This window comes from Monodelphis domestica, chromosome 4, assembly GCF_027887165.1.
Source record: "Monodelphis domestica isolate mMonDom1 chromosome 4, mMonDom1.pri, whole genome shotgun sequence".
Classification (NCBI taxonomy): domain Eukaryota; kingdom Metazoa; phylum Chordata; class Mammalia; order Didelphimorphia; family Didelphidae; genus Monodelphis; species Monodelphis domestica.
In genome coordinates this window covers 204,273,389-204,283,488 of record NC_077230.1, presented here as the reverse complement: position 1 = coordinate 204,283,488, position 10,100 = coordinate 204,273,389, and the positions used below count along the sequence as shown (strand labels likewise).

The 10,100-nt window shown below is 34.5% G+C and overlaps 1 protein-coding gene across 3 annotated transcripts in view; it reads left to right on the top strand.

The window, feature by feature from the left end:
- Nucleotides 1–1,494: 1,494 nt before the first annotated feature.
- The window catches only part of TFPI (tissue factor pathway inhibitor), a 115,151-nt gene continuing 106,545 nt past the window's right edge, over nt 1,495–10,100 (top strand). Inside the window, exon 1 of one of the 3 annotated variants that reach the window (XM_007494489.2) lies at nt 1,495–1,819. The gene's annotated coding sequence lies outside the window, so the exon portion shown is untranslated. The remainder of the gene's footprint in view (nt 1,820–10,100) is intronic. The other 2 variants (XM_007494490.3, XM_007494488.3) reach the window with 2 other exon arrangements.

The following is a 10,100-nucleotide window of genomic DNA, read 5'->3' as shown; positions in this document are numbered from 1 at the left end:
CCAATGGGTGAGAGTTGTTTTTTTTTCCAATAATGGAAGCATGAAATAATTATGGGGCAGGATGGACAAATTTAAGGGATTGGAGGTATGGAATTGTTTTAGTTCTTGTTATTTAAAATGATTGTGAATTTTCCTCAGAGATATTTCTGAAATGGGTTCATGTGAGGCAGTACAAAACATAATATATTTCTAGTCAGACATTCTAGGTTCAAATCCTTGTCTTCCTTATTCCCCATTTGACCCTTGGCTATCAATCAGCCAATAAGTATTTATTAGGTGTCTAATGGATGACAGGCACTGTGCTAAGTACTGGCAATACAAGTAGGAAGGATGAAACAGTCCCTACTCAGAAGGAGTTTGCCTTCTACCTTGGAAAAGTCCAGGGTGATTAGGGGATCAAATGAGATAATGGATATAAAGCACTTTGAAAACCTTCAAGTACTCTATTAATCCCTCTTGCTATTGTGCATAATCTGCAATTCACACAGGTTTGAGGATTTCTGAAGTCTTTGCTTACTCTCCTGCTGAATTCAAGCAATGGGCATATAACAATACTGGAATATACTACTAAAGGTTTAACAACCAGCATTCTTGGAGGAAAAATAACAAATCTATTTGCACTTGCTTTTAAGTTTAATCTGCATTATTATAGTTTCTTAAATCTAGATAATCAACAAAATAATAAACTAAATACTGATTTATAGGTTTTCAGATATCTGAAGTATAACTGTTTATACTCAAAATTTGAAAATTTAACAATAGTTTTTCACAAACTGGCTAGAGATGACTCCAGCACACCCCTGGGAGAGAGACACAAAATGTCCAATCATCCGTTTCTTTATCTGTAAAGCTATATAAGAAGTGTCTCTTCCATTCCTTCTAGTTTTAAATCTATGTCTTTCTTGAGGGGAGGAGATAGGAGTAGTTTTAGAAAGATAAGTAAAAGAGACCTGGGAAAATGATATTTAATATCTATTAGTAATTCAACTATAATATGTGTTATGAGAATGGGTTGCAAGAGGAAGAGATGGAATTTTGCAAGAAGTTGAGTGACAGTAACCCATCCTTATAATGTCTAACATTTATTAACTATATTACTAAAATAAGTCACAATTTAATGAGCCTTGGTTTCCTCTGTAAAGTGGGAATCCATACACCCTTGTCACCGGGTTATATGAAACTAAAATATAACAATGTAAATTGCTTTGCAAATTTTAAAAGTGATATAGAAATGTGAACTACTATTCTTAAGTAAGAATAAAAAGTCATTAGAACTATGGAAAATGCCTCCCTCTCCCCTTTCCTCCCGGGTCATCTCAGACACAAAAAACCTCACTGGAATGTTCAGAAGCCCCCATTTAAAAATGGTACAAAATGAAATCTGAATACAAGCTGCTTTCCTGTCCTGTTTCCTCCATACTTGAGAGGAGCGCTTTGAAAGTTTGGCAAAACAAATTAGCCTAAAACGCAGGCAGGGTTAGAATGAGCTAAACAGGAAGCTCTGCTATTCCCCACTGTTGGTGATCACTTTGAAACGAACTGAGCAACCCCTCTTTGCTCCAATAGGCGGAAGCTACTTCTGGCAGTATAATCTCCAAGTTCTTACCTCTCCCTTTCACCCGGCTCACAAGATCAAATTACATTTCTTTTATTATTTTCTATTCCTTTAGCTCCCTGATGTGGTGAAGAAAAGAAGGAAAATAAAAGTAGGGAATAAATCTTCTCTGTTATGGCTGGAGGGTTAAACTAACCTCAGCTCCGTTTTTTTGAAGGAAAAAAAAAAAACCCTTTCCAAGAACTTTCTACAGGAACTTCGCTGGTGAGTACTTGGTAATAATCTTTCCTGCTTATGAGAAAATTTGTGGTGGTTTTGTTTTGTTTTGTTTTGGAGGCAAATGGGGGTGGGGGAGACTGAGAGACAGAGAAAGGGAGAGGACAATATGTACTCTGGGATGAAAACTGATTCCTCTTTAGGTCAAAATGAACAGACTTTCAAATGTAAAATCTAGCTCTTAGAGCACCTGAAAATTTGGTTTTCCAGTGTGCTTTCCTCTGGATCTTTTATGTTCATATAACCATAAGAAGATGGTTGCCTATTTAAATGTTCAAGAATAACATTTAAGAAAGAAAAAGTGTAGGAACTGTGAGATTATTAATGAATAATTGTGTTTTGATTGTTTTTAAAGACTAGCGTTTCTCCTCTTCTCTTAAATGATGCTCAGTACTTTGGAATGAAAAATGATATTCTTGTTGGTTTATGGAGTCTTGTGTGAGGGTGAAAATGCTTATTGCAATACTTTTTAACTTATTCAAATTAATTTAGCATCATTTCGAAATTTAGTAAAAGGAAACATTTTGGGAAAGTATAAGCAAAATTTCTAGGGTTAGTTGTTAACCTTTCCAGAGATCAAGGCATCTTCACTTTGTTAGAGACAATGATAAATATTGTTCATCCCTTAACTTTTCAGGCTTTAAGCAGACTAATAGAGAACAAAGTGAAATAACTAAAATGAATAATTAGAGTAAGGAAAACTTGGATTCCAATCCTACCTGTAACTCATACTAGCTGTGTGTCAATAGACACATCATTGAATCAGCGCCCCAGTTAGCTCTCTAAGGCTGTAAATTATAGAGGAATTGCAGATCTACATTTTATGACAGATTATTCACTCTGAGAGTCCCTCTCAATAATGAAATCATAGATCTGGATTTTTTAAGGGAACAAATATGATTTACATCAGTTCTTTAGTTTCACACGACACAATATGAAACCGTCTTGAGGTATGTGAGTTAAGGATAGTCTAGCATAAATTCATGTAGAATGGTATATTATAGTAGCAAAAAAGACCAAACTTCATAACCATACTGCACTAAATTATTTTCTGTTTTTGACAGCACATTAAATAGTAGGGATGGGAGAAGCACAAAAAAGGGCAAAGAACAAGTATAGTGTGGGGAAAAGAATAACAAAGAAATGATAAGCAACAGACTCAATATGACTAAGTGCTCTGGAAATTAGTCATAAAATGACTTTGGATAATAGAGTGTGATAGGAACCTAAGCCCTCCTTCCTGAGAGTCTAAAGGGGGAGCCAAGACAGGAAATAGACAAGCCAGATAGTCATATTTCTAGTAGAAGTACACAGTGTTCATGTCACAAAAGAATGAAAAGTTCAGGACACCTTTGAAAATAATATCACTGTTTTCCACTGATGAAACATTCTGTTTTTACCATATTTCTGTGAGTTCTTTCACTCAAACAATAGAATAAATGTTTGTTTTATTGTGTAGTTGTCTGATTTTAACTAAGCTTAAAATAAAAATTCAATATAATTGAAGAAAATTGGGAAAAGTGGTGGAGGAAAATATTATCTCTTAGGATTCATTAGGTAAGACAGAATGTTAATATAGTTCATATTATGGATGTAATTGGAAACAAGAAACTTGTCATGTCATATAATGGGTAACCATTTGTTACTGTCTCATCACTATTGTGTTATTTTGTAAAAATACAACACTGAATTGTGCATGATGAACAGAAAAATATTTTTAAAAATTAAAGATAAAACAGGATATCATTAACAAGGAGAGATATGAACCTAGTCTGTTTTACCTCAAAAATCTGTACTAAATCTTCCTGAATTTTTAGTAACTGATTAGGCGGGTACAAAGTGTTTGGAAACAATAGAAGTTGCTTTATCTCTGGTGCATAATTTCTGTTTTGGAGACATCTGAGAGGTCATTTGGATTGGAGAAAGCTTGTATTCTGCCATCTTGTTTCTCACATCACCCTGAGTTAATGTTTGTACAGTACTTAGGAATGTACCTGGCATACAGTAGGTACTTAACAAAAAACTTGTTTCCTTCATAATGGTATAGGAAGACAACATAAACATACTAATTATTGGGGCTTGGAGAAAGTCTTTGTGTCAAAAGTGAGACTTGATCTGAGTCTTGCAGAGAATCAAATATTCCAAGGTCAAAAGGGTGAAGAAGAATTGAATTATTGGGGTTACTGAAGAGCAAATGTAAATATGGCAGGGGATAGATCTTTATGTGAATAGTGGAATAGCATTCCAGTATGACTTAATCCCACCATGTTTGGAAAAGAGTGATCCTTGAAAGTACTTGAAGGGGATTTCTTTGGATATTCTCTTCCTTACCATTCAGGCAATTTCATTGTTATTGTTCAGGTATTTCAGTCATGTCTGATTTTTTGGTGACCTCATGTAGGGTTTTCTTGGGAGAGATGCTGGAATGGTTTGCTTTTCCTTATCCAGCTCATTTTACAGAAGAGGAAATGGGCCAAAAAAGGTTGAATAATTTGTCCAGGTTCTCACAGCTAGTAAGTATCTGAGTCCAGACTTAAGAAGATGTGTCTTCCTGAATACAGATCCAGCACTTTATCCACTGTACCACCTCTCTGTCCCAGTCATTTTAGAAGTCCCTTAATCTTAAATTTTTGATGTATTGTGGTTACTAGTGCTACCTTTTGTTATCCTTTGTTGTTAATTTTCATTCTTCCTACATGACTGGTCTATCTCCATTTCCAATTACTCAAGTTATTTATTTATTGTGTGACAGATTAGGAAACCAAGTCCCAGAGATATTGAATGATGTGCCAAAGGTCAGACAGCCACTCAGTAGCAGAGTTAGAATTAGAACTCATATCACCCTACTCAAACTTCTTTAATATTTTTACACTAGCACAATATTAAAAAAAGATTTTATTTTATCATTAAAGTACAACAAAGTTTATAAAAATACCTTGGCATAATAGATGCTGTAATGAGCTTGGAAAAAGACCAGGGTTCAGTTGTGACTTTTGACATTGAATAGATAAGCTATCCTTGCTGGCAGTCTGCCATGTTGAATAAAGCAGTGGAGCTGGAGTCGGGAAAACCTGAAGAGAAATCCCTCATTAGACACTTATTACCCATAAGAACTGAGGAGAGGCACTTAATGACTTTAGTCTTAATTTTCTTATCTATAAAAAGGGGGATAATAATAGCACTTACCTCATTGAATTGTTATTATCATAAAATGAAATTTTATACACACATATCATCATAATAACCTTAAGATTGTTTGTTGGCTTGAGTGGTGGTATTTTCATCCAGATTCTTTTCTTTTGCTCTATAAAGACTTTTGTGCTTTTGGGAATATAACTTGGAAGGCTGCCTTTTTAGCACAATTCATTCAGCAACATCTTCAAAACTGTTTCTCTCTGAGCCCATATGTAGAAATGATAAAATTTCTCTTGAATTTTAATATCTATAGTTTTCAATATTTTTGTCGTAGGGTGCTTGGAATACATATCAAAATCCTTGTAGCCACACAACAACTACACCATTTCTACATTACTCTCCACATATTTGGGGAAAAAAATGGGGGTTTATTCTTGCTGGGAAACCTTCCCTGCCATTACATCCTGCATTTAATCCAATAGCTCTGCTGTTCTCCCCTACTGCTATCCTGAATTCCTGATTGTTTTTCTAGGCCCCAAATCCATCTCAGTTGGAGATCAACGTTGGGAAGGACTTTAAAGTGTGATCTTTCCTGAAAGATGGAGAAATCCTTGATTGTTATCTTCTCTTTCCTTCTCTCCCTTTAATCCAATAGATTGCATTAAACATTGTCAATGCCTTCTATTTCTTTCTGTTAGTATATATATATATATATATATATATATATATATATATATATATGTATGTATTATCTCCTTTAAATGTCGAAGCATCTTTCATTGAGTGGGTAACAGTTTTTGCCAAATGCAAATGTTTCCATACAGAAATATACTGGAATGGGTCTTGCCCCACACATCCTCCATATTTATAATGCCATCATAACAAAAACATAGAAATCTTTTTCTCATATTTGGGGGTTTAAATGAGAGTCAGAAGAAGTGAAATAAGTGAGTCAAGTGGAGTAGAACTTTACATATAAACATTTAATGAATGCCTGTTGAATTGAGTTGAGGTGAGAACAAACTTTCACAATGAGCAGAGACCAAAACCAGTGTCCTAACTAGGAGAAGATGTGTGCATACGTGCATATTCTGAAGGGACACTTCCATATCTGCTCCCTCATGGCTTACTGTGAAACATGAAGTAGATGGAACTGTAGTACATGAGTAAAGCTTGTGGTGACATTTTTATGTCAACTGCAGCAAAGCTCCACTTAAGTTAGGGAATGGGGACCGAAACTGTTCCCAAGTTCCTGATGAAAGAAGTTCATAAAAACAGTGAATTTAAAAACTTCATAACTGAAAGGGACCTCAGAGGCTGACATTTCCAACCCACACAAAATCATGTATTTCCTCAACAATGTACTCAACAAGTGGCCATTCTTTCTTTTCTTTCAAGACCTTTTTTACAGAGGAAACTGCTATTTTTTTTGAGATGTTCTCTTTCATTTTAATAGTTCCAATTGCTAAAAAATCTTAAGCCCCCCAAAAGTATATTTTTCACCTTACAACCTTACACATAGCTTCTTATTCTGTCCTTTCAGAGCAAGCAGCACAAATCTAGACCTCACTATACATGACATTCCTAGAAACATGAAAGACAGTTATTAGGTGCCCCCTAAATCTTCTCTTCTCCAATCTAAATACCCCTCATTAGTCATCATATGACATGTTATGTAGGTAATTTCACCTTTGTGCTTGTCCTCTTCTGGATGTGCTCCAGCTTTTGTGGGGTTTACTAAAATTCAGTACTTACAACTAAACATTGTGCTCCTGACGATTGACAAATATGGTGGAAGTATATTCTTTTTTATTATGGGTATTTCACCTCTCTTAAGGAAGCCTAAGAAACCATTTGATTGAAGTTGGATGTTTGGGGAGACAGAGCTGAAATATAAAAAGTTGTAAGAGATTTAGAGATTCAAGTATTTTGTCATTTAACTGGGAGACCATTTGAGAGAGACTGATTTCCTTTGCAATGGATTTGAAAGCAGAGAAACAAACGGTTGTATGATGCTTAAGTTGGATAACATGAAACTCAACAATAGTCCCTCTGTGCAATATTAATGCCTCTGGAAAATACAATAGAGAGATACTTCATACCACGCACTTTAGAGTCTAAGTACTTTACAAAATAGTTCCAGTGAGTGGTCTGAGTCCTACAAATACTAGAAAGTACATCTTATAACTAGAAGGGAATACCACATGAACAGGAAGAAAAATATACAGGGGAACTGAGGAAATGAGACCCAGGATGACTAAATTTCTACTTAGTTTTGACACCACTTCTCTAGAGCACTGAGGGACTAAATGATTATGAAAGTCATGCAACCAGTATATGAAAAAGGTGGGGGAACTGTTCTTTGCCTTTCCTTGTATCCCTAGCACTTAAGGCATAGTGTTATTTATATAAAAGGTACTTCATGAATACCAGATAAATGAATGACTTCCTGGCTCAACTTGCTCTCTACTACATCCAAGCTGTCTTTTTCTAACTGGAATGAAAAAAATAGTTCCAAGTTTCTAAAGTAGAAAAAAAATTACTTCTTAAGTAGACTCTTATGAAAAGCTTCCCAAATGAGCACCTCAATGTATATCCTTACAAAACTATGGTATTTTGTGAAAGGTCAGAGATTGCTCTCCCTGAAGGTATGCTATCCATGTACCCTTATAATTCTTCTTTCCCTCCTCTAGTAGTAGTAATCAAGGATGCTGGAGGAAAATGTTTTTATAAAGGCTCTATTTTGACAACAGAAGTGAAAAAAGTGGCACAAACACACAAACTGATATGGAAAGAAGTATTGAAATGTTCAAATCAGAATGACAAATCATATAAATATCATTGATACATGGCTTTGAAGAAGGTTGATTCTCCCTTATGTATAAATAAGAGATTAGTTCCTCTATTTGTGATCTTCCATTCCAGGCAATTGTACCACTATTATCAATAAAACAACAAATATTTATTAAGTACCTACTGCATGCCAAGCACTGTACTACTTTCTGGGGATATAATAAAAATTTAAACAACTTCAATCTCAAATAATCAATCCAAAAACATTTATTAAATATCTTCTATGTGCAAGCCACTATGCTACTTGCTGGGGATAGAAAAGAGATAAATGACAGTACCTATCTGCAAGGAGAAAACAGTCTAATGGAATATGGTTTATTATATCTTTTTCCTACTTCCCTGCCTCCATTTTTATGCTGATTACTAGAAATCACCATTCTAGTTCCTAGGAACCATTTTCCTCATAAAAAATAGGTGGTTGAATTTAATGATCTTTAAAGTATATTTCATTTATATAATCTTATGATATAATGGTTCTAAATTTATGTTAGTTGCTCTATATGTTTGTTGTTACACCCTTGTCTTTAATAAAACTAAGAAAATAGTAACAATTTCATTCATTATATAGCAATTCTTTCTGCTGAGGTAGAATTGTAGGTAGATGAAGAGATAGAAAAAATGTTTAAAATATTCATCATTTTAAAGATGAAGAAACATAGACCCTGAGATAGTAAGTGGCAATATCACCCAGGTTGCAAGAATCTGAGATGATTCAAACCCAGGTCTTGTAAAAGAAAAATTCAATCTTTGGGCCTTCTCCCTGATTAAAAGAAGAAAAGCTCAGGGAAAAAAATATTTAGGGGAAAATATAAAGGGATGGGACAAAAAAGAAACAGGGGACCAAATAACACCTTGTGAATGACTAGGTATAGGAGGGGTGAATTTCACTTTAATGAAATTATAAAAGAAGAGATGGAAGGGCATAGCGGACAAGCTACCTACATGTCTTCCTTCTCTCTCCACCCCACAGAACTTTCTATATATACAACTATGAGAGCCAATTTCAGAAATTGCATCACCAAAAGTATTAACAAGAATTCATGATGTCATAGTCTTTTAATGCAAATAATTTTGCAATATTAGCAGCTTGAAAGTCACTCTTGTCTGGGAAAATGTATTAGTAAAATATTTTATACATTAGTAGATATATCACAATAATTTGTGATATTTTTTTTGGAATGAAAATGTCTGGTTTTGAATTCCAAGTATGTCTTTTACTAGTTGAATGCCTTTGAGCAGTTCATTCATGTCTCTGAGCTTCATTTCTCTCATTTTTAAAATGGGGGCTCCAACAAGATAACCTTTCTTCCAAGATAAGAATACTGGAACAAGTAGATTCATTTCACTGAGGCAATTCTACAGGAAATAGGGTAATCTTTTTGAAGATGACTCCCAAGTCTATATATCCACTCTCATTCTGGCACTCAGTACTTTATTCTTACATCTAGGATGAAATACAAACTCTTGTCTTTGACTTTTAAAGCCATTCACAATTCATATGCAACCTACCATTCTTCATTTATTGTTCATTTCTCTCTCTAATATTCTCTATATTCTCTACTCTCTCTAATATTCTCTACATTCCAACCAAATTGGCCCAATATCAGTTCCCTTTATATGACATTCCATATCACATGCCTTTTGCACATATTAGGTGCTTATTCAATGAATGAATGAAAATACATAGGAAGTCATGTCAAGCAGCTACCAAACTATATTCAGTATCTTTCTCTTTTTTTCATACTATAATAAGTGTCTACTCTGATGAATTAAAGAATGGGTGTTAACCCCCAACCCTGATAGAGAGAAGGGCATTATTATCAGACAAATTTACCCTACCAGAAAAGGATTTTGGAAGGATGTAGTGGAAATAGAAAAATACCAATGAGATAGAAATTAGAAAATTCAGCTTCTAATTTTGGCTGTCTTTACATGTCATTTCACTTCTCTGAGCCTTAGTTTCCTTGTCTGTTAAATGAGTTTGTTGGACTAAATGATCTCAAAGGTTCTTTCCAACTCTAAGCTTCTAGGGACTTTTAGCACATTTCAAAAATATCAAAACAAAACAGAAAACTCTCAGTTTCAGATCATGGGATGAACAGTCCTAGACTTCATATGAAGTTTATTTCAGTTGTCATCAAATAAGTCTTCCTTTTTTTACTATTTTTTTCATTTTTGACACATGCTCAGATTCTGCAAGATAATTATAAAATTGTTCTAGAAAACCTGTGAGAAAGAGCACTGTAGGCACGTTCTTCATTAGGATGATCTCAGTAAAATT